Here is a 22,078-nt window from a genome sequence, read left to right as displayed (position 1 = left end):
TCCTTTCAGCTCCGGACTTCAGATACTTTTAATGTTAAATATGAATAAAATGCAACGCATGTTTCTGTTTGTCCTGTTGCAGTCATAGGAACACAGAAATGGGGGTAGGCCAATCAGCCCCTCGTGCCTGTTAGACCTTTCAGTTAGATTCTGGCTCACCTGTATCTTAACTCCAGCGACCTGCTGTGATTCCATAAACCCTAATACCCTCGCTGGGTAAAACTATATCAATCTCAGGTTTGAAATTGTCATTGACCTTCAGGTCATCCGCAATTTGGGGTGAACATTTCCAGATTTCCACTGTGTGTGAAGAAGTGTTTCCTGGCAGAATTCCTGAAAGGCCCAACTCTAATTTTTGAATTCTCCCCCTTTCTTGTGGAACTGCTTGTTTCCAGCTCTGACTGAAGTCCACACCACACAACAACAGCTGTTCCTCAGATCCTATCCCTTCAGTTTTTGATTTGAAGCCCATGTCTCTTTCCATGATGATTCTTTGTGCCCTATCTCTGTAATTGGGTTTGTTGTAAATCACTGGCAGCAGGAAGCAGAAGTGAGTGTGATCTGGGCACTGACAGGGAATGCTGCTTCTCATAGCTCTCTCATGGGTGCTGGTGGGGGTAGAGGTTGGTGGGATTTGAAAGACTTCATTTGTCACCAGGTTAGAATTTATGAATCAGTGTCTCAAATACCACACATAAAGGAAGAACCATCACCTCGGGTCACAGCAGGAGCACATCTGACTTAGAACCATCGCACCATAAAAAGTTACAGCATAGAAGGAGGCCATTCAGCCCATTGTGTCTGCACTGACTGAAAAACTAGCCACCCAATTTAATGCCACTTTCCAGCACCTGGCACATAGATTTGCAGGTTACAGCATTTCAGGTGCAGGTCCAGGTACCTTTTAAATGAGTTGAGGGTTTCTGCCTCCACCACCGACCGTGCAGTGAATTCCACCCTCAGGGTGAGAAATCTTTTCCTCATGTCCCCTCTAATCCTTCTACCAATCACCTTAAATCTGTGCCCCCTGGTAATTGACCTTTCTGCTAGGGTAAACATGTTCTTCCAGTCTACTCTATCTGGTCACCTCATACTTTTGTACACCTCAATCAAGTCACCCTTCAGCCTCCTCTGTTCTAATGAAAACAACCCGAGTCAATCCAATCTTTCCTCATAGCTGCAACTTTCAGGCCCTAACTTCAGATCAGAAACTTGTTTGTTGCAATACATTCGAGTGGCACTGGCAGAGAAAATGGACACCAAGCATGGCCAGTTCAAGGATGTGTTTATTTACGTCATTACATCATCAGGTATATTATTCAAATACATTACAAATCGTCCCCTTTCAAAAGAAAAGCATTTTTCTTTTTGTTTCTCTGCAATGAACGATATCTACAAATCAAGTTTAATAACTGGTATGCAAGGTCTTTCTGATCTCCTTACAGGTATCGGTGTTGAGTCAGGTTTTGGATCGCTTGGTTTTGGTTCAGTATTTATAGAAGATATTGTTTCTTTCTCAGAAATCGGCATTTCAGGCACTGAACCTGAACTGGTTCAAACTCTGGCATGACCTCGTGATCAAGCGGATCGTGCTAATGTTTTGTTTCATCTACTGGTCAGATTCTGTCCATTTATTCAATGTCGTTTCACAGACTCGTTTCAACACTGAGGCCGGATTGTACTTTCTGGGATCGGGTCAAGTAGGAAGCGGCCGGGAGGTGAAATGGCGTTCGATGATATTGGCTCTGGTCCCCAGCGTCATGACGCACAGACGCCATTTCACGACCCAGGAAGTTGGTCGAGATCGTGTCGCCGCTCGCCGCCCAACTGCAAGTAATTAAAAGGCAATTAATGTCCTTAGAAACACAATTGAATGCAAATGTACGTGGGCTATCTGATTATATGGCCATAAATCGGGTCACCGAACGTGTCGGGACCTGGCAACTTTAAAAGGGTAGAAGGCAGGCAATCGATGAGGGTGTTGGAGGGACTGCTTTTGGTGTTTATTAGGTGTGAGAGTTTTTGTGTGTGACATAAATTGTAGACATTGTAGCTTGTGAGAGGGCTGCAACTGACTCTGACCATCTGCAGCTCGGGACCCATCTTCTCTGAGTCAGTGAGTTGAAGGACGGGGGTTGTGTGTGCCTGTCCTGACAGCTGGAAGGTAAGAGATTTTGTCATTGAATCTAGTAACCAGTCTGACAATGGGCATTGTGCATTCTGGAGGCAGCTCTTCTGATGTAGACGATTGTGCCCCAATCAGAGGCAGAAGGACAGCTGGACATCGGTATGCGCAACCAGCTGGCCAAGTTATATGGCAGGGACGAGCAGGTTGCAGAGCCTGGCAAGAGTGAACACATGTCAGGAGACACGGCTACACAACAGGCAGGGTATATCGCTCATGTCTGAGCTACCTGCAGCTGTCGGAACGCCAGTGCAGAAGAAGACTGCATCTGTCACGTGAGACTGTGACATCTCTTTGTGAAATGCTGGCAGTGGATGTAGCCTCAAACTGCCTCAGTGGTCATCTAATGCCGGTCACTCTAAAGGTGACCATAGCTCTTAACTTTTATGCATGTGGCTCTTTCCAGGCTTTGATGGCAGTCTTGTGCGGAGTCTCCCAAGCAGCTGCGCACCACTGCGCAAAGTTTGTGACTGATGCATTGTTCAGACGTGCTAACAATTTCATTAGTTTCAAAACGGACAACACCAGGCAGGCTGAAAGAGCAGGAGGATTCAGCACAATAGCTGGGTTCCCGCTGGTTCAGGGCGTGATAGACTGTACTCATGTGGCAATTTCAGTCAGGGGCATTCATTAACCGAAAAGGCTTCCATTCATTGAACGTTCATTTTGTATGTGATCATCGGAAGAGAATCATGCAGGTTTGTGCGCAGTATCCAGGGAATTGCCATGATTCGTACATTCTCAGAAACTCTCAGGTGCCTGATCTTTTTAGTCCTCCAAACAGACTGGAAAGTTGGATATTTGGCAACAGGGGTTATCCTTTGAAGACATGGCTGATGATACCTGTGAGAATCCCAAGCTGAGGAACGCTTCAATGAGAGCCTTGCGGCCACCAGAGTGACAATCGAACAAACAATTGGCCTGCTAAAGATGAGATTTAGGTGTCTGGACCATTCAGGTGGTTCACTGCTGTATGTGCCACCACGGGTCTCCATGGATTATTGTCGTTTTCTGTGCCTTGCATAACCTAGCGATGGAACGGGGAGATGCCCTTGAGGAGGTTCAAGGTAATCGTGAGGCATCATCAGATGAAGATAGAGTTTCTGATGAGGAAGATGGGCAGCAGCCGCAAGATGGAAGAGGAGAGGAGGCAGAAAGTCCTCTGGAAACTCGTGCACGAGAGACCCGGGAGGCCCTAATAGGCAGGTGTTTCTCTTGAGAGGATTGCTACATGCAAAGATTTGACATTGTGGTATGAAATGAGTTCATTGTGGGATTCTGAGACGGGCAAAACACGCACATCAAAGGGAAGAGATGATCTGATTAAGAACAGCATCATGTCACGATGAATCGAACCCAAGTGTGTGACATGGCATATATAACCTATTGAGCATCTCAACGATGTCTGATGCAACTTCATGGATGACATATGCAAAGTTAAATTATCAAATCACAAATTTATTTACAATTATCTCAAGAACAATTCGAATAAATAATTGGACGGTAACCCAGTGAACCAGATGTGATGTTACAGTGATTTCTTAATACTTTTGCGAGTGCGCTTGCATGTGGATGATCCCTCGCCAACAGACTCACCAAAGGCAGATGGCTGATTAGGCTTCCGCCCTGCTCCTGACGACTTTGGCAGTCGCCTTCTGCCTATTCACGGCAGAGGGTACTCGTCAGAAATATCAGGAGCACCCTCTAACACCCGAGGAGCTTGTTGTTGGCATATAACTAGTGGATGGAGCAAGGAGCTGCATAATGCATCAGGAGCGCCCTGAGAGCTGCTGCCCCTGTGCCCTCCTGAGGCTTGGCCGGTCCTCCAAGCTGTTCTCAGAGGGATGAGCAGCCTCGACCTGCCGTAAGCACATCTGAGATTGTGCTCTAATGGCCTGGTCCAGGGAGGTTACTCTCACCCTGAGATCATGGAAGGTCTTCCAGTACTGGCCATTCCACTACCGCAGCCAATCTCTCAACTGAAGATGCCAGATGGACAAATGCCTGAGAGTTTGCAGCTGACCTTCCCTGGATGGACTTTCCAGAGTATGAGATATAGGTCGCAGCGTCACTGGCATCTCCGCCAGATGTCCATGCAGTACATGCTGTACCTGCAACATCTCCCGTCTAATGGATGTTCTCTGAGGCTAATTATCGGCTTGTGGCTCTGCACTGGCCTGGCCTCCCACACTCCTCCGAGTGTGAGAGGCATCGGCCGGTTCTGCCTCTGGTGGTTTGTCCGGTCACTGTGATGTGCTGACACCCGTAAGTGACATAGTTTCTCCAGAGACAGTAAACCGAACCGTGGTGGAAGTCTCTGCACTGGCCCTTGGTGAGGTGCGATGATGTGACTGTGCACCCTCTGAGGCGATCTCCTCATCCTCAGAGGTGGACGGTTGAACCCCCGAGACCCCTCCTGGTCGCTGATGTGTTCCACCTGCAGGGAAAATCAGAATGATCAGTTTGATGAGCATTTCAGATTTGAGGACATGTTCCTTATTGCATTTTGGTCACATTTCTGTGATTAAACTTTTATTAGCACATTTCAGTGCAGGAGAGAATCACCACCTCAACGGCCCCCAACCCCCTCCTCCTTACACCGTCCCACCACACTATGGGTCATTCACTCTGAAGACCAGGTCTGCCAACCTCGCCATCTGCAACAGCGCATCCCCCGTCCTCCCCTGCCAGCATCAAGGCATCCTCCTCCATCCTGGTTAGATATGCATGATTGCCAACACCACCACCGGGACCTCTCTTGGGCATTATGTGCCCTCTTTTCCTATTTAAACGAACACACCTAATTTAGACATATTTTTTTACCATCTCATACATTCACCCATTGGGTTTGTTGTTGCATTTCACTGCTACTGCAAGTTAATGCCCAATTTGCACACCAATGGATCACCATATATCCCACACTTGCCCATCTTGCATCCCAATACAATGCATCAGGCAAGGACTGATCATTGCTGGCTTCCCCCTTGCATAGTAAGGATAGACAGTCGCCTCTCTGACACATTCACAATGAGATTAATGAGGAGTACCCCTTACCCGGGCAGAGCAGAGCAGGTCATTGACCGACTTGCAGCACTGGAGCCATGTCCTCCATACCACAACGCGGGTGCTGACCTCCTCCGCGACCTCCAGCCAGGTCCTCTTGGTCACTTGTGAGGGTCTTCTTCTGTCATCAGCGTTGAATATAACATCACGCCTCGCCTCCACTGCCTGGAGGAGGACCTGCAGATATTCCTCCGAGGAACTGGGGGTTGTTCTGAAACGTCTCCCCTCCATCACTCTGGATTTGTTCTGCAGCCTATTCCAAGTTATTGTCCTTTCCTGCCCCTGGGCACTGCCAGTCTTCCTTAACTTACTGAAGTAACAAACACGTGTTCACCTCGAGACTTCCAGCAGTATCACTCAAAGCACCGATGTAATCCCCTATGCAGCTGGTCAATTTAAATGCTGTAAACCTTTTTAAAGGGCTTACATTATCCATTCCCAGATTTTGCCCCGCCCCCAAAGCTGTTGAGTAATCCTCCCGCAGACGCCCTTTTGGGTGCCGAATACACCGCGGGGCTGCTAATTGGCTGCCCCGCATGTGATGCCGAAGGGCGGGAGGTGCGAAGCAGATTCAGGTTACTCGGCCGCTTCCGCCTCGTCCACTCATGAGTCGCTGGCAGCCGAGAAATTTGGGCTGCAGAATCTGGGAATCCCTTTGAATTTGCTAATTTTGTCTATAGCTCACATCCATGTATGATAAGCTGTCTCATTTCAATGAAGACAGGGTTAATTGGTTTTAGTTCTGGTAGACAAGGATGTGCATTTTAGTGCAGGAGACGGTATTGTCATGTGACGTCGCCCTCCATTTTGTTGAAAGCAAAGTTACCAGCCCCTTTTAAAATGTTCTAATGTTGATAACCCATCAGTTTAAAACCATCACTACATTTCCCATGAATGTGACATCCACTAAGGGACCAATGCTTACATTAGCTATTATTTTCCTTTTTTCTATATTATTAGGATCTTTTACTGTCTGTGTTTATATTTCTTGCGAGTTTAGTCTCGTACCATAAATTCTCCCACTTCATTATTTGCTTAGCCTCTTTTGTTGGCGTCTAAAATGCGTCCAATCTTCTAGCCAAAAACTAATCTTCACCAGGGATGACCAAAAATATTCAGGGTACGATGAGAAGGAAAAAAGAAGTTTTAGCAAATACAAGGAGCGAAAATCAATGGAAGCATTAGTGGAGTACAGAAAGTGTAGGATGGAGCTTAAGAAATCAATTAGAAGAGCAAAGAGGGGATATGAGAAAGCTCTGGCTGGTAAAAGGAGGGAAAATCCCAAGATATTCTTTAAGTATATCAATGGAAAGAGGATAACCAGGGAAAGAGTAGGACCCATTAGGGACCAAGGGGCAAATTTGTGGGTGGAGCCAGAGGACATTGGTAGGGTGTTGAACGAATTCTTCACATCTGTCTTCACCCAAGAGAAAGAGGATGTAGATATGGAACTCAGAGAGAGAGACTGTGAGGTTCTTGAGCAAATTGTCATAGGGAGTGACAAGGTATTGGAGGTTTTGGAAGGCTTAAAAGTGGACAAATCTCCAGATCCGGACGATTTGTGTCCCAGGATGCTGTGGGAGGCGAGGGTGGAGATTGCAGGGGCTCTGACCGTAATTTTTAATTCCTCTCTGGCCACGGGGGAGGTGCCAGAGGACTGGAGAACAGCTAATGTGGTCCCACTATTTAAGAAACGTTGTAGAGATAAGCCAGGGAACTACAGACAGTGGGTCTCACGTCAGTGGTAGGGAAACTACTGGAGAAAATTCTGAAGGCGAGAATCTCCACTTGGAGAGGCAAAATTTGATTAGGAATAGTCAGCATGGCTTTGTCAGAGGGAGGTCATGCCTTACAAATTTGATTGAATTTTTTGAGCATGTGACCAGGTATTTAGATGAGGGTAGTGCATTTGATGAAGGTTACATGGATTTCAGCAAAGCCTTTGACAAGGTCCCACATGGGAGACCTATCAAGAAAGCAAATGCACATGGGATACAAGGTAAATTGATAAGATGGCTTCAAATTTGGCTTAGCTGTAGGAGACAGAGAGTGATGACAGATGGCTGTTTTATCGACTGGAAGCCAGTGTACAGTGGCATACCACAGGGATCTGTACTGGGTCCCCTATTGTTTGTCATTTATATAAAGGACATAGATGATTATGTGGGGGGTAAGATCAGTAAGTTCGCAGATGACATAAAGATTGGCCGAGTGGTTAGCAGTGAAGTTGAGTGTCTTGGGTTACAGGAAGATATCGACGGGATGGTCAAATGGGCAGAAAAGTGGCAGATGGAATTTAACGCTGAAAAGTGTGAGGTGATACACTTTGGAAGGAGTAATGTGACACGGAAGTATTCAATGGGAAGTTCCGAGGAACAAAGGGACCTTGGTGTGTTTGTCCATAGATCTCTGAAGGCAGAAGGGCAGGTTAAAAGGGTGGTGAAAAAGGCATATAGGACACTAGCCTTTATCAATCAAGGCAGAGATTACAAAAGCAGGGAGGTCATGTTGGAGTTGTACAGAACTTTGGTAAGGCCACAGCTGGAGTACTGTGTGCAATTCTGGTCGCCACATTATAGGAAGGATCTGATTGCATTGGAGGAAGTGCAGAAGCGATTCACCAGGATGTTGCCTGGGATGGAACATTTAAGCTATGAAGAGAGGTTGTATAGGTTTGGATTGTTTTCGCTGCACCAGAGAAGACTGAGGGGTAACCTGATCGAGGTGTACAAGATGATGAGAGGCATGGACAGGGTGGATAGGGAGCAGCTGTTCCCCTTAGTTGAAGGGTCAGTTCCGAGGGGTCACAAGTTTAAGGTGAGGGGCGGGAGGTTTAAGGGGTATTTGATGAAGAACTTCTTTACCCAGAAGGTGGTGATGGTCTGGAATGCCCTGACTGGGAGGGTGGTAGAGGCAGGTTGCCTCAAATCCTTTAAAAAGTACCTGGATGAGCACTTGGTACGTCATAACGTTCAAGGCTGTGGGCCAAGTGCTGGAAAATGGGATGAGGTAGACAGGTCAAGTGTCTTTAATGTATCGGTGCAGACTCGATGGGCCGAAGGGCCTCTTCTGCACTGTATTATTCTGTGATTCACGGTATTTTCTTCAATTTAATATGTTTCTTATCTTCCTTACTTCGCCACGGATTGTACATCCTTCTCATTTAACTTCATGGCTCCTCACATTTATATGAATCAAAAATATTACATAAATGAATAAATCTGTAGAAATGTATAAATCTGTGGAACTTGTCATTTATATTGGCTGATGGTACCAAGCATCTGTGAGATGCAAAGAATTGCAAACGAGAGTGTTCTGTCTGAGGCAGAGCCAAAGTGCAATGGAGCAGCAGTGTTGTAGCTGGATGGGCATTTGCAGTACAAATAAGGTTAGTGATATATCTTGAAGGGTCGACAAAGAACAAGTGCGGAGCAGGCACAAGCAGCCGAGTGGCCTATTCCTGCTCCTGGTTCATAGGCTCGTAAGTGATGTCAGTAATAATTATGGTTGGCAGTTAAAATAAATGTACGGTCCGTAAGGGCGGCAAAGTGGCACAGCGGTTAGCACTGCAGCCGAACAACTCCAGCGACCCGGGTTCAGTTCTGGGTATCGCCTGTGCGGAGTTGGCAAGTTCTCCCTGTGACCGCGTGGGTTTCTGTCGGGTGCTCCGATTTCCTCCCACAGCAGAAGACTTGCAGGTTGATAGGTAAATTGGCTGTTGTAAATTGCCCCGAGTGTAGGGAGGTAGGTAGGTAGGTAGGAGAAAGGTGTGGATGTGGTTAGAGAATATGGTGTTAATGTAGGATTAGTATAAATGGGTGGTTGTTGGTCGGCACAGACTCGGTGGGCCGAAGGGCCTGTTTCAGTGCTGTATCTCTTCAAAACAAATATCTGGATGTGTAGTTACAGTGGAAGTGAGGTCAATGATACATCTGGATGGGTAGTTACACGACAAGTGATGTCAATGATATATCTGGATGGGTAGTTACACGACAAGTGAGGTCAATGATATATCTGGATGGGTAGTTACACGACAAGTGAGGTCAATGATATATCTGGATGGGTAGTTACAGTACGAGTGCGGTCAAGGATATATCTGGATGGGTAGTTAAAGTACAAGTGAGGTCAATGATATATCTGGATGGGCAGTTACAGTACAAGTGAGGTCAGTGATATATCTGGATGGGTAGTTACACTACAAGTGAGGTCAGTGATATATCTGGATGGGTAGTTACAGTACGAGTGAGGTCAAGGATATATCTGGATGGGTAGTTACAGTACGAGTGCGGTCAAGGATATATCTGGATGGGTAGTTAAAGTACAAGTGAGGTCAATGATATATCTGAATGGGCAGTTACAGTACAAGTGAGGTCAGTGATATATCTGGATGGGTAGTTACACTACAAGTGAGGTCAGTGATATATCTGGATGGGTAGTTACAGTACGAGTGAGGTCAATGATATATCTGGATGAGTAGTTACAGTACAAGTGAGGTTAATGATATATCTGGATGGGTAGTTACAGTACAAGTGAGGTTAATGATATATCTGGATGGTAGTTACAGTACAAGTGAGGTTAATGATATATCTGGATTGGTAGTTGCAGTACAAGTGAGGTCAATGATATATCTGGATGTGTAGTTATAATCCAAGTGAGGTTAATGATATATTTGGATGGGCAGTTAAAGTACGAGTGAGGTCAGTGAGATAACTGGATGGGTAGTTACAGTACAAGTGAGGTTAATGATATATCTGGATGAGTAGTTACAGTATAACTGTGTCAAAGGCTGGCAACAGGTCGAGAACACAAGGAGGTATTAGTTTACATGTATCACGGTTACACAGGTTGTCAGTTGTGACTTTGATAAGAACTGCTTTGCGAATGTGGCAGGAGAGAACCTGATGGGTGGGATTCAAATATTGGTGTCCAGGAATAACAAGCATGGATTTGTGAGATGGTAATACCTTCAAGGATTTTAGGGGGAAACAGAGGATATAGTTAGGGTGATTCCAAGGACAGAGGGGTTACGTTTTATTTTATTGAAGGAAGGAGTGGTGATGGAAGATTTTATGGGAGTGAGTGACACATCCTGAGGAGAGAGAACTGTTATCAACTAAATTGGGGACCAGGAAGGGACTCGGCCCCGTCCATCCAAGCAGCCACCAAGCTGAGGCACAGGGACTGTCAGCTTCTGTACCTTCATGGACTGGAAACACTGGGAACCACCTCTGGGCTGCTCTCAGTTGTTTAGTTTATTAAGTAATTGAATAATTGATGGAACTGGATATTGCACCACATTCCTGACCTGCTTTCTGAACTTGGACTGAATCACCCCATAGATAATGTGTTTGTGCAGTAGCTTAAAACCTGCATCTCGAATCCGAATTGTCCAAAGATATACAAAGGATCAGTGTAATCATCGAGGTCTGTCCCTGCAATATAACAAGTTATAAAATATATAACATATGTCAACCATAGAAGTATGAAGCTGCCGGATATGGTGAAGAGTAAAATCACAGACTTCCTTCGGTTCTCCATCTCTGGGTCACTGCGATTCTCTCCCTTGCTCTGACCCCTCAGTCTCTTTCGGACTCGACTTGTCACGAAAATGTGTCTGACTGTCAGAGTGTTGAGCAACAGACTGAAAGCGAATGGGAGCAATGGGGTTGAAACCAGATCAAATCTGTCAAACCCCACCCATCTGGGCTCAGTAAAATAGCTTGGCTTTATATAACAGAACCATGGTACATTGTCGATTATCTCTCCAGCTTCAAATGTAAAGTTGCAGCAGCTTGGACAGAAGCAGAGGTACGGAGCGAACTTACAGCTGAGAGGTCAATTTCAGTGTCAGTTAAAAGTTAATTCCCTTTTGTTTTTGGAGGACCAGGAGACTGCTGGGTAAGTGAAAACTATACATTTGGGTGGTTTAAAATGAATTTCTTTTAGTTTTGATTGCAGCAGCTTGGACAGAAGCAGAGGTACGGAGCGAACTGACAGCTGGGAGGTCAATTTCAGTGTAAGTTAAAAGTTAATTCCCTTTTGTTTTTGGAGCACCAGGGGACTGCTGGGTAAGTGAAAACTATATATTTGTGTGGTGGCTGTACCCGAGACACTACACCCATGGTGTCTCCCACCCACCCTCCTCCTCTAACCAAAAAAAGGACTCTGGTGTGTTGATAAGGTAAGCGTTTTATTTAAAAAGTTCTGTCCGTCGTATTGCTAAGCTAACGAGTTTTGACTTTTTTTGGGGGGGCGGTTTTCAGTAGATCTGTTGGGAATTTAGTATAGTGGGAATGGAGGTTAAGGCAGTCGTAAGTTCCTCCTGCAGAATGTGGGAGGTAAGGGTCGCCAAGAGTGTCCCTGCAGACTGCATCTGCGGGAAGAGCACCCAACTCCAGCTCCTCGAGAACCGCGTTAGGGAACTGGAGCTGGAGCTGGATGAACTTCGGATCATTCGGGAGGCGGAGGGGGTTATTGAGAGGAGTTATGGGGAGGTAGTCACACCTCAGGTAAAAGAAGTAGGTAGATGGGTTACCGTCAGGGGAAGGAGAGGGAACCAGCAGGCAGTGCAGGGATCCCCTGTGGCCATTTCCCTCAACAACAGGTATACCATTTTGGGTACTGTTGCGGGGGACGACTTACCAGGGGTAAGTAATGTGGTACAGGTCTCTGGCACAGAGTCTGTCCCTGATGCTCAGAAGGGAAGGGAGAAGAGGAGCAGAGCATTAGTCATTGGGGTCTCCATGGTCAGGGAACAGATAGGAGGTTCTGTGGGAACGAGAGAGAATCATGGTTGGTGTGTTGCCTCCCAGGTGCCAGGGTTTGTGATGTCTCAGATCGTGTTTCTGGGATCCTTAAAGGGGAGGGGGAGCAGCCCCAAGTCGTGGTCCACATAGGCACCAACGAAATAGGTAGAAAGAGAGATGGGGATTTCAGGCAGAAATTCAGGGAGCTTGGGTGGAGGCTTAGAGTGAGAACAAGCAGAGTTGTTATCTCTGGGTTGTTGCCCATGCCACGTGATAGCGAAGTGAGGAATAGGGAGATAGAGGAGTTGAACACGTGGCTGCAGGGATGGTGTAGGAGGGAGGGTTTTGGTTTCCTGGATAATTAGGGCTCTTCCTGGGGTAGGTGGGTCCTCTACAAACAGGGTGGTCTTCACCTGAACCAGAGGGGTACCAATATCCTGGGGGGGGGGGATATTTGCTAGTGCTCTTCTGGGGGGTTTAAACAAATTCAGCAGGGGAATTGGAACCTAAATTGTAGTTCCAGTGTACAGGATGTTGAGAGTAGTGAGGTCAGCGATAAGGTTACAAGGACGCAAGAGGGCACTGGCAAGCAAGAACTTGGTTTAAAGTGTGTCTACTTCAACGCCAGCAGCATCCGGAATAAGGTGGGTGAGCTTGCAGCATGGGTTGGTACCTGGGATCTCGATGTAGTGGCCATTTCGGAGACATGGGTAAAGCAGGGGCAGGAATTGATGTTGCAGGTTCCTGGATTTAGATGTTTCAGTAAGAACAGAGAAGATGGTAAAAGAGGAGGGGGTGTGGCATTGTTAATCAAGGAGAGTATTACAGCGACAGAAAGGACGTTTGAGGACTCCTCTACTGAGGTAGTATGGGCCGAGGTTAGAAACAGGAGAGGAGTGGTCACCCTGTTGGGAGTCTTCCATAGACCTCCGAATAGTTCCAGAGATGTAGAGGAAAGGATAGCGAAGATGATTCTCGACAGGGGCGAGAGTAACAGGGTAGTTGTTATGGGGGACTTTAACTTTCCAAATAGTGACTGGAAATACTATAGTTCGAGTACTTTAGATGGGTCAGTTTTTGTCCAGTGTGTGCAGGAGGGTTTTCTGACACAGTATGCAGACAGGCCAACCAGGGGCGATGCCACATTGGATTTGGTACTGGGTAATGAACCCGGCCACGTGTTAGATTCAGATGTAGGTGAGCACTTTGGTGATAGTGATCACAATTCGGTTAGGTTTACCTTGGCGATGGGCAGGGACAGGTATATACCGCAGGGCAAGAATTATAGCTGGGGGAAAGGAAATCATGATGCGATTAGGCAAGATTTAGGATGCATAGGATGGGGAAGGAAACTGCAGGGGATGGGCACAAAAGAAATGTGGAGCTTATTCAAGGAGCAGCTACTGCGTGTCCAAATAAGTATGTACCTGTGAGGCAGGGAGGAAGTTGTCGAGCGAGGGAGCCGTGGTTTACTAAAGAAGTTGAAGCGCTTGTCAAAAGGAAGAAGAAGGCTTATTTTAGGATGAGACGTGAAGGCACAGTTAGGGCGCTTGAGAGTTACAAGCGAGCCAGGAAGGATCGAAAGGGAAAGCTAAGAAAAGCAAGGGGAGGACACGAGAAGTCATTGGCGGATCGGATCAAAGAAAACCCTCAGGCTTTCTATAGGTATATCAGGAATAAAAGAATGACTAGAGTTAGATTAGGGCCAATCAAGGACAGTAGTGGGAAGTTGTGTGTGGAATCAAAGGAGATAGGGGAAACGTTAAATGAATATTTTTCGTCAGTATTTACAGTAGAGAAAGAAAATGTTGTCGAGGAGAATACTGAGATTCAGACTACTAGGCTTGATGGGATTGAGGTTCACAAGGAGGAGATGTTGGCAATTTTGGAAAGTGTGAAAATCGATAAGTCCCCTGGGCCAGATGCGATTTATCCTAGGATTCTCTGGGAAGCTAGGGAGGAGATTGCAGAGCCTTTGTCCTTGATCTTTATGTCGTCATTGTCGACAGGAATAGTGCCAGAAGACTGGAGGATAGCAAATGTTGTCCTCTTGTTCAAGAAGGGGAGTAGAGACAGCCCTGGTAATTATAGACCTGTGAGCCTTACTTCGGTTGTGGTTAAAATGTTGGAAAAGGTTATAAGAGACAGGATTTATAATCATCTAGAAAAGAATAAGTTCATTAGCGATAGTCAGCACGGTTTTGTGACGGGGAGGTCGTGCCTCACAAACCTTATTGAGTTTTTCGAGAAGGTGACCAAACAGGTAGATGAGGGTAAAGCAGTGGATGTGGTGTATATGGATTTCAGTAAGGCATTTGATAAGGTTCCCCACGGTAGGCTATTACAGAAAATACGGAAGTATGGGCTTGAAGGTGATTTAGAGCTTTGGATCAGAAACTGGCTAGCTGAAAGAAGACAGAGGGTGGTGGTGGATGGCAAATGATCATCCTGGAGTTTAGTTACTAGTGGTGTACCGCAAGGATCTGTTTTGGGGCCACTGCTGTTTGTCATTTTTATAAATGACCTGGAAGAGGGTGTAGAAGGGTGGGTTAGTAAATTTGCCGATGACACGAAGGTCGGTGGAGTTGTGGATATTGCCGAAGGATGTTGTCGGGTACAGAGGGACATAGATAGGCTGCAGAGCTGGGCTGAGAGATGGCAAATGGCATTTAATGCGGAAAAGTGTGAGGTGATTCACTTTGGAAGGTGTAACAGGAATGCAGAGTACTGGGCTAATGGGAAGATTCTTGGTAGTGTAGATGAACAGAGAGATCTTGGTGTCCAGCTACATAAAACCCAGAAATTTTCCTACCCAGGTTAATAGGGCTGTTAAGAAGGCATATGATGTGTTAGTTTATATTAGTAAGGGGATCGAGTTTCGGAGCCACGAGGTCATGCTGCAGCTGTACAAAACTCTGGTGAGACTGCACCTGGAGTATTGCGTGCAGTTCTGGTCACCGCATTATAGGAAGGATGTGGATGCTTTGGAAAGGGTGCAGAGGAGATTTACTAGGATGTTGCCTGGTATTGAGGGAAGGTCTTACGAGGAAAGGCTGAGGGACTTGAGGTTGTTTTCGTTGGAGAGAAGGAGGAGTAGAGGTGACTTAATAGAGACATATAAGATAATCAGAGGGTTAGATAGGGTGGATAGTGAGAGTCTTTTTCCTCGGATGGTGATGGCAAACACGAGGGGACATAGCTTTAAGTTGAGGGGTGATAGATATAGGACAGATGTTCGAGGTAGTTTCTTTACTCAGAGAGTAGTAGGGGCGAGGAACGCCCTGCCTGCAACAGTAGTCGACTCTCCAACTTTAAGGGCATTTAAGTGGTCATTGGATAGACATATGGATGAAAATGGAATAGTGTCGGTCAGATGGTTTCACTGGTCGGCGCAACATCGAGGGCCGAAGGGCCTGTACTGCGCTGTAATGTTCTAATTCTAATTCTAATTATAGAAGGGGATGTTTTTGAAACTGAGCGGAATGCAGGTTGTTGCTCGAACCACAGCCGCAGTATTTTCGGTGCAATATTTAGTTTTCAGCTCTGGCAACAAATGGCCACAAATCGATCAAAGGAGAAAGTGGCGGTGAAACAGACAGAAACATCTGTGGCTGTACGAAGCAGGACATGAATCACACTACACACAGGGGTGACGTTCAGGAAAGATCACAGGAAATAATAACAATTGATTCGCCACAGTATGACAACAGTGGAATTACCAGTAGATCCGCCGTTGCCATGGCCACCAGGTAGCGATTGGTGCAGGTGGAGATTCCGCACTTTCCCCGGGACAGAATCACAATCGCCGGTAAGTTAACTGTAAGAGAAAGAAAGGAAACAAGACTGGAAATTACCGATCAAACATTCTCCGTGCCTGAACCCAGAGAGTGAGGGCCCGAGTTTTGCACCAAAACTGGGATGTTGGGATCGAGTCAGTGTTTAAAACTGAAAGATCTCAACGACAAACTCAACTAACTTCCAACCTGCGCACTTTCAGGTTTAACAGAGGAGGGACAGGAGGGGAGCACCAATCACACAGAAACTCTGTCCTCACTCTCTCCCACCTACCTTCATATCTGCTGCTGTTAATATCCAGCTCTTGAGTGAAATCAAAATACTGAGCTTGCTTTAAATCTGATAAAAGCAGTGAACAGACAGCATCTGTGAAGAGAGAAACAGAGTTAACGGCCAGAATTTCAGGAGGATATAGTGTCCCTGTCCACCAGCCAGAAAGTCGGGCAGGAGCCTGTCTCCACCAGGCCCTGGAAGCTACGATGCTATTTTGTGTGGTTCATGCAAATAATTGCCTGCAGTCGGGTCTTCTGCCCCTCTGAGTAAGGATGTCCCACCTCCAAGAGTTGCCGCCCAATCCGAGGAGAGAGAGGTCAGAACGGTTGTATAATTGAAGGGAAAAGTGACCGGAGGCTCAAGGTCCTGTTTTTAGACTGAAAGGAAGTGTTTAGAAAAGCAATCACTCAATCTGCATTCCATCATTTCCAAGGTACAGGAGACTGCATGGTGGGCAGTGAATACTGTAACTACACTGGAATATTTACGCAAGTAAATCTCTGTTTCACCTGGATGGAGTGTTTGGGCCCTGAACAGTGGGAAGGAAGGAAGTGAAAGGGTAAATATTGCAGACAAAGTGTTTGTATGGGAAGGTTCTGGGTGGGGGAGGCAAACCAGATGTTGGGGGTGACGGAAGTGTGAACCAGTGTGTTCCGTGGGGTGGGGGAACAGGAGTGGATGGGAAGATGTTGGTTTTAGCTTGACATGTTGAAATGGCAGAGGATAATGTGTTGCATGTGAAGGCAGTTGGAGTGGATGCTGAGATGAAGGGAAGAATGGAATAGAGTCCTACAGGATATGGGATGGGAGCAAGTTCAGTCAAGCTGACTGTGAGAGGTGGTGGGATTATAGTAGATATTGGTGGACATCCCATCCCCTAAAATGGAGATAGAGAAGTCGAATAAGAGAAGAGTCAAAGAGGGAGGTGTGGAAATTGGAAGCAAAGTTGATATTTTTTTCCAATTAATGGCGAATAATGTACCAGAACAAAAAGGTGAAAAAGGGAACCTGAGTAGTTCAGAGCAGGTGAGGGAGAGAGGAGTTCCAGTGGGAATGTCAAGCGAACGGAGCCAAACTAATAAATTCAAATGTGGCCCTCCGAATGTAACATGGGAGGCGGTCGAGGGAAATTAACTGGGAAACGAACGACTGCTGTTGGTCAGGAAAGATCCCGTCTGCTGTGAGTTAAAGGACAGCTTGGACTTTGGAGCAGAGAGGGGCGGAGTGACATAGACAGAAATATAAATGGACATCTGGAGAGCAGCTCCGAGCTCAGAAGGAAGGAAGACTCACATGGGGCTGGGTTTTCTGCACTGGCTACCGGCAGCAGCAGTGGGCGAAAGAAATGGCGGCCAGCATGCGGAGCACCCGTTCCGCCATGACCGTGATCTTTCTCACGGGAGCCCATGCTAATGATCAGGTCAAGCTGCCCCCCCCCCCGCCCCCCACAATCACGTGCAGCAAGTGGCTCCTCCAATGCAGGCAATGGAATCAGCTGCCTGTGCTGGCACTGTTTTTAAAGGACAGCCAGGGAATGAACATTTTTTTTAATTATACACCCCCCCCCCCCCCCCATTGTTCCGGTCAAAAATGTGACACCCCTTTCCCACCCCCCAAAGAACAATAAAATTAATTCTTCGCCCTCTCCCTCCTCCAAATCACTGACCTTCCACACTTGACCTTCCCCCTGCAAAGTGAACAAAGCACAGAGGTCACACTTTCGCACCATCCCCTGGACTAATGATGAAAATGTGACCTCATTTCCCCCCGAGCCCTGCCTAAAAATCTTAAATTCATTCCTTCTCCACCACTGTGGTGCCTGCTTTCCCCAGATGGGAAAGTGAAGGCGAGTGAGTGCCGGATGCCTCTTAGAAGATTGCAGCCCAATGGTAAGATTGCAGTCAATTTTATTCAAATGTATGCATTGTAGTAATTTGAATATTTTAATCCGGATCCCAACGTTCAGCGGCGGGGGAATTGCCACGGAGCTTCGGCGTCGCCGGGAAGATTGGGCATGGTCCTCCTGGCAGTGGGCTCCGTGGTGGGCCGCTGCTGGAATGATCTTTCACCCCCTCCCCCACCCCGCCATGGAGCCCGACAATGTGAATTCAGTAAAATCCCAGCATGTTGTGGGATTGTAGCGGCAGAATGGACCGGTTGGTGAGGCTGAAAAACAGAGAGAAATACGAGATGGGAGAACTAACTACCAAGAAATAATTGAAAGAATTCATCAAAAACTCCAAGAGATTTAAGGTAGGAAGAGGATAGATAATTGAAAAAGTAATCAAAGCAGCAACGGCTTCCCGGGCTACAGATTCACAAATGATTTAAAATAGAAACAAAGGTTAACAAGACAATGGAAATGTGATAACAGCACAAGGGAGCATTTCCAGAGGAAGAGAAATCCAAGCAGAAAGGACTTTTCTCCAGATAAGAGAAGGCTGAGGGGTGACTGAATAGAGGCCATTAGAATGATAAATAGATTTGGTAGAGCATAGTGGAAATGATATTGCCAGTTGTGAGATTGTCCAATCTGGTGTTTATCAATACAGGATATTCAGTAATAAATCCAAGAAGGAATTCAGGAGAGTCTTCTTTACTCAGAGAGTGGTGAGAATGTGGAACTTGCTACCACATGGAGTAGTTGAGATGAATAGCATTTAATGGGGAGCTAGAAATGTACATGAGTGAGAAAGGGCTGGAAGGATATACTGATAGGGTTAGATAGGCTGGGATGGGGAGAGGCTTGGACAGAACATAAAGACAAAATCCAGTTGAGTGGAATAGCCGGTTTCTATGCTTTAATATTAATGTAATTCACTGGAGGTTGATTATAAATCACATTCATCAATTCATTAATAATATTACAGATATTGAAGTGGATTATTTATTGAAGCAGTGCACTACTTGTTTCATTATTAACAGTTTACTAATATTATTATTTACTGCAGCTGGACTGATCTATATTTTATGAAATTCTGAAATATATGTCCTCAGTTACAGGGACACACATCACTGAGCTAAGAGCAGAGATCACTGCTGGTTACATGTGTACAGACTCCGAATCATAGATAAAAACTGGTTAATCAAACCTGAATCAATTACAGACTTAGAATAATCACTCACCACAGCCCAACATTCATCCTGTGCAACAGCAAGATAACAAAATTCAACACGCATGATCCACAGATTCCCAGGACTGTGCTGGCGGGAAGGGGATTAATCAGCACCAGACAGTGTTTACAGTCACTATACTCAGAGTAAGAATAAGTCATTATCCAGAGGATTAGAATATTGTAACAGTGCTGTGCTGCTGTTTACCTGTCAGTAAATAGTTAACATCTGATTCAATTGGTGCAGTTCAATAGGAAACAGAGCATCATCAATGCATTTCACTTCATACACTTATCACACAACATCTTCAACCAACAACAAAAATCATCCTCTTTGTCACCAATTACATTCATAAACCACGGAGGCAGATCCTTGAAGTGGAGAGATGAGTCACCTGAAAGATTGATTTCAAATTAGAACCTGCTTGTTCCACTATGGTCAGTGACCTACGCTCAGTACAATTCTATAGTGACAGATATTCCCAGCAAGACATGGCCAATGGGATCAGGTGTTCCACTCTAGCTTGTGACCCAGATTCAGTACAATTCTACAGTGACAGTTATTCCCAGTAATACAAGGTCAATTTTTTTCTTAAAAACAAGAAATGCTAGAAATATTCAGCTGGTCTGGCAATATCTGTGGAAAGAGAAGCAGAGTTAAAGTTTCAGGTCAGTGACCCTTCTTCAGAACTGGCAAATGTTAGAAATGTAAAAGGTTATAAGCAAGTAAAGCGGGGGTGGGGCAAAGGGGAAGGTGCAGATAGGACAAGGCCCGTCATGCTCTGAAATTTCCACCATTCTCTCACCTTTACATGGTCCATCTCCGACGCTTCCCTTCCCTTCCTCGACTTCTCTTTCTCCATCTCTGGGGATAGGCTGTCTTCTAATATCCATTATAAGCCCACCAACTCCCACAGCGACCTCGATTACACTTTCTGACACCCTGCCTCCTGTCAGGACTCCATTCCATTCTCCCAGTTTCGCCATCTCCGACGCATCTGCTCTGATGATGCTACCTTCCATGACAATGCTTCTGATATGTCTTCCTTTGTCCTCAACCGAGATTGCCCCCCTCCCCACTGCGGTTGACAGGACTCTGAACCGTGTCTGGCCCATTTCCTGCACGTCTACCCTCACCCCTTCCCCTCCCTCCCAGAACCGCGACAGGGTTCCCCTTGTCCTCACTTTCCACCCCATCACCCTCCACATACAAAGGATCATCCTCCGCCATTTCTGCCACCTCCAGCGTGATACAACTACCAAACGCATCTTCCCCTCCCTTCCCTTGTCAGCATTCCGAAGGGATCGTTCCCTCCATGACACCCTAGCCCACTCCTCCAATACCCCCACCACCTCGTTCCCGTCCCATGGCACCTTCCCCTGAAATCGCAGGAGGTGTAATACCTGCCCATTTACCTCCTCTCTCCTCACTATCCCAGGCCCCAAACACTCCTTTCAGGTGAAGCAGCGATTTACTTGTACTTCTTTCAATGTAGTATGCTGTATTCGCTGCTCACAATGTGGTCTACTCTACATTTGGGAGACCAAACGCAGACTGGGTGACCGCTTTTCAGAAAACCTCTGCTCAGTCCACAAGCAGAGCTCCGAGCTTCTGGATGCTTGCCATTTCAACACCCTCCCTGCTCTCATGCTCACATCTCTGTCCTGAGATTGCTGCAGCGTTCCAGTGAACATCAACGCAAGCTCGAGGAACAGCATCTCATTTATCGATTAGGCACACTACAGCCTGCCGGAATGAACATTGAGTTCAATCATTTCAGAGCATGACGGGCCCCCCATTTTACATTTTTTAAAGTTATTTTTTCCTCTTTTTATATATATATTTGTGTTTACTTTATTTTATTTCATCTTAGTTTGTTCAGTTTGTTTACCCACTGTTTTTTCATGTTTGTACTTGCGGTGGTTCAGTTTTCAGTCCGTTAACACCCTATTTGTACTAATGCTTTGTCTTCAACACACCATTAACATATTGTTTGCCCTATCTGCACCTTCTCCTTTGTTATCTCTTGCGCCATCCCCACTTTACTTGCTTATAACCTTTCACATTTCTAAAATTTGCCAGTTCTGAAGAAGGGTCACTGACCTGAAATGTTAACTCTGCTTCTCTCTCCACAGATGCTGCCAGACCTGCTGAGTATTTCCAGCATTTCTTGTTTTTATTTCAGATTTCCAGCATCCGCAGTATTTTGCTTTCTTTTTTTTTCCAAACCTTTCTTCATAAAAGAAAGGGTCGAGAAACGATGGGTCGAGTAAAGCAGTGAGCTGTATGATGATGAAGACGGAAGTGAATTGTTACCACCAGAGGGAAGAGAAGGACCGGAGATAATAGAGGCAGAAGTCAGTGCAATGAGCAAAAAAAATGAAAGCAAAGAAAGCACCAGGACTCGACAAGATACCAACAGCATGCCTGAAATCCCAGAATGATGTGAACATTGAAACCAGATAGTCCTCTGCAACAAAATTTACAGAACAGGATCAACATTTACAGAACACGATTCATGGCTGTGGGCATTTTGCCGAAGCTTTTTGTCTTGCACTCGTCAGGACAATTCACCAGAATACCAATATTAGGCAAGCAACAAATTTATACTATGTGAGACGAGGGTGCTGATTGACTGGCAAGTGGAATCTGATTTGTCGAGGCATTGCTATGGAGAATGCACCGTTTTATGGTGACTGACAGTTAACTGCCAAGCTTTGTTTGAAATTTAAACCAGGCAGCTTGAATTTGATTGGTCAAGGCATTGCCCTGAGGAATGAACCAGCGAATTGCTGTCACTTATTTTGTTTTTCAGATACAGGCATAATGTGTGTGCATGTTATTTCTGTCTGCAAAGAACAGGACCCTGTGTACTAATATATGTAGCTTCCAGTATGTGTAA

Source organism: Heterodontus francisci, chromosome 28 (genome assembly GCF_036365525.1).
Source record: "Heterodontus francisci isolate sHetFra1 chromosome 28, sHetFra1.hap1, whole genome shotgun sequence".
Lineage (NCBI taxonomy): Eukaryota > Metazoa > Chordata > Chondrichthyes > Heterodontiformes > Heterodontidae > Heterodontus > Heterodontus francisci.
This window is presented reverse-complemented; position numbering follows the sequence as displayed.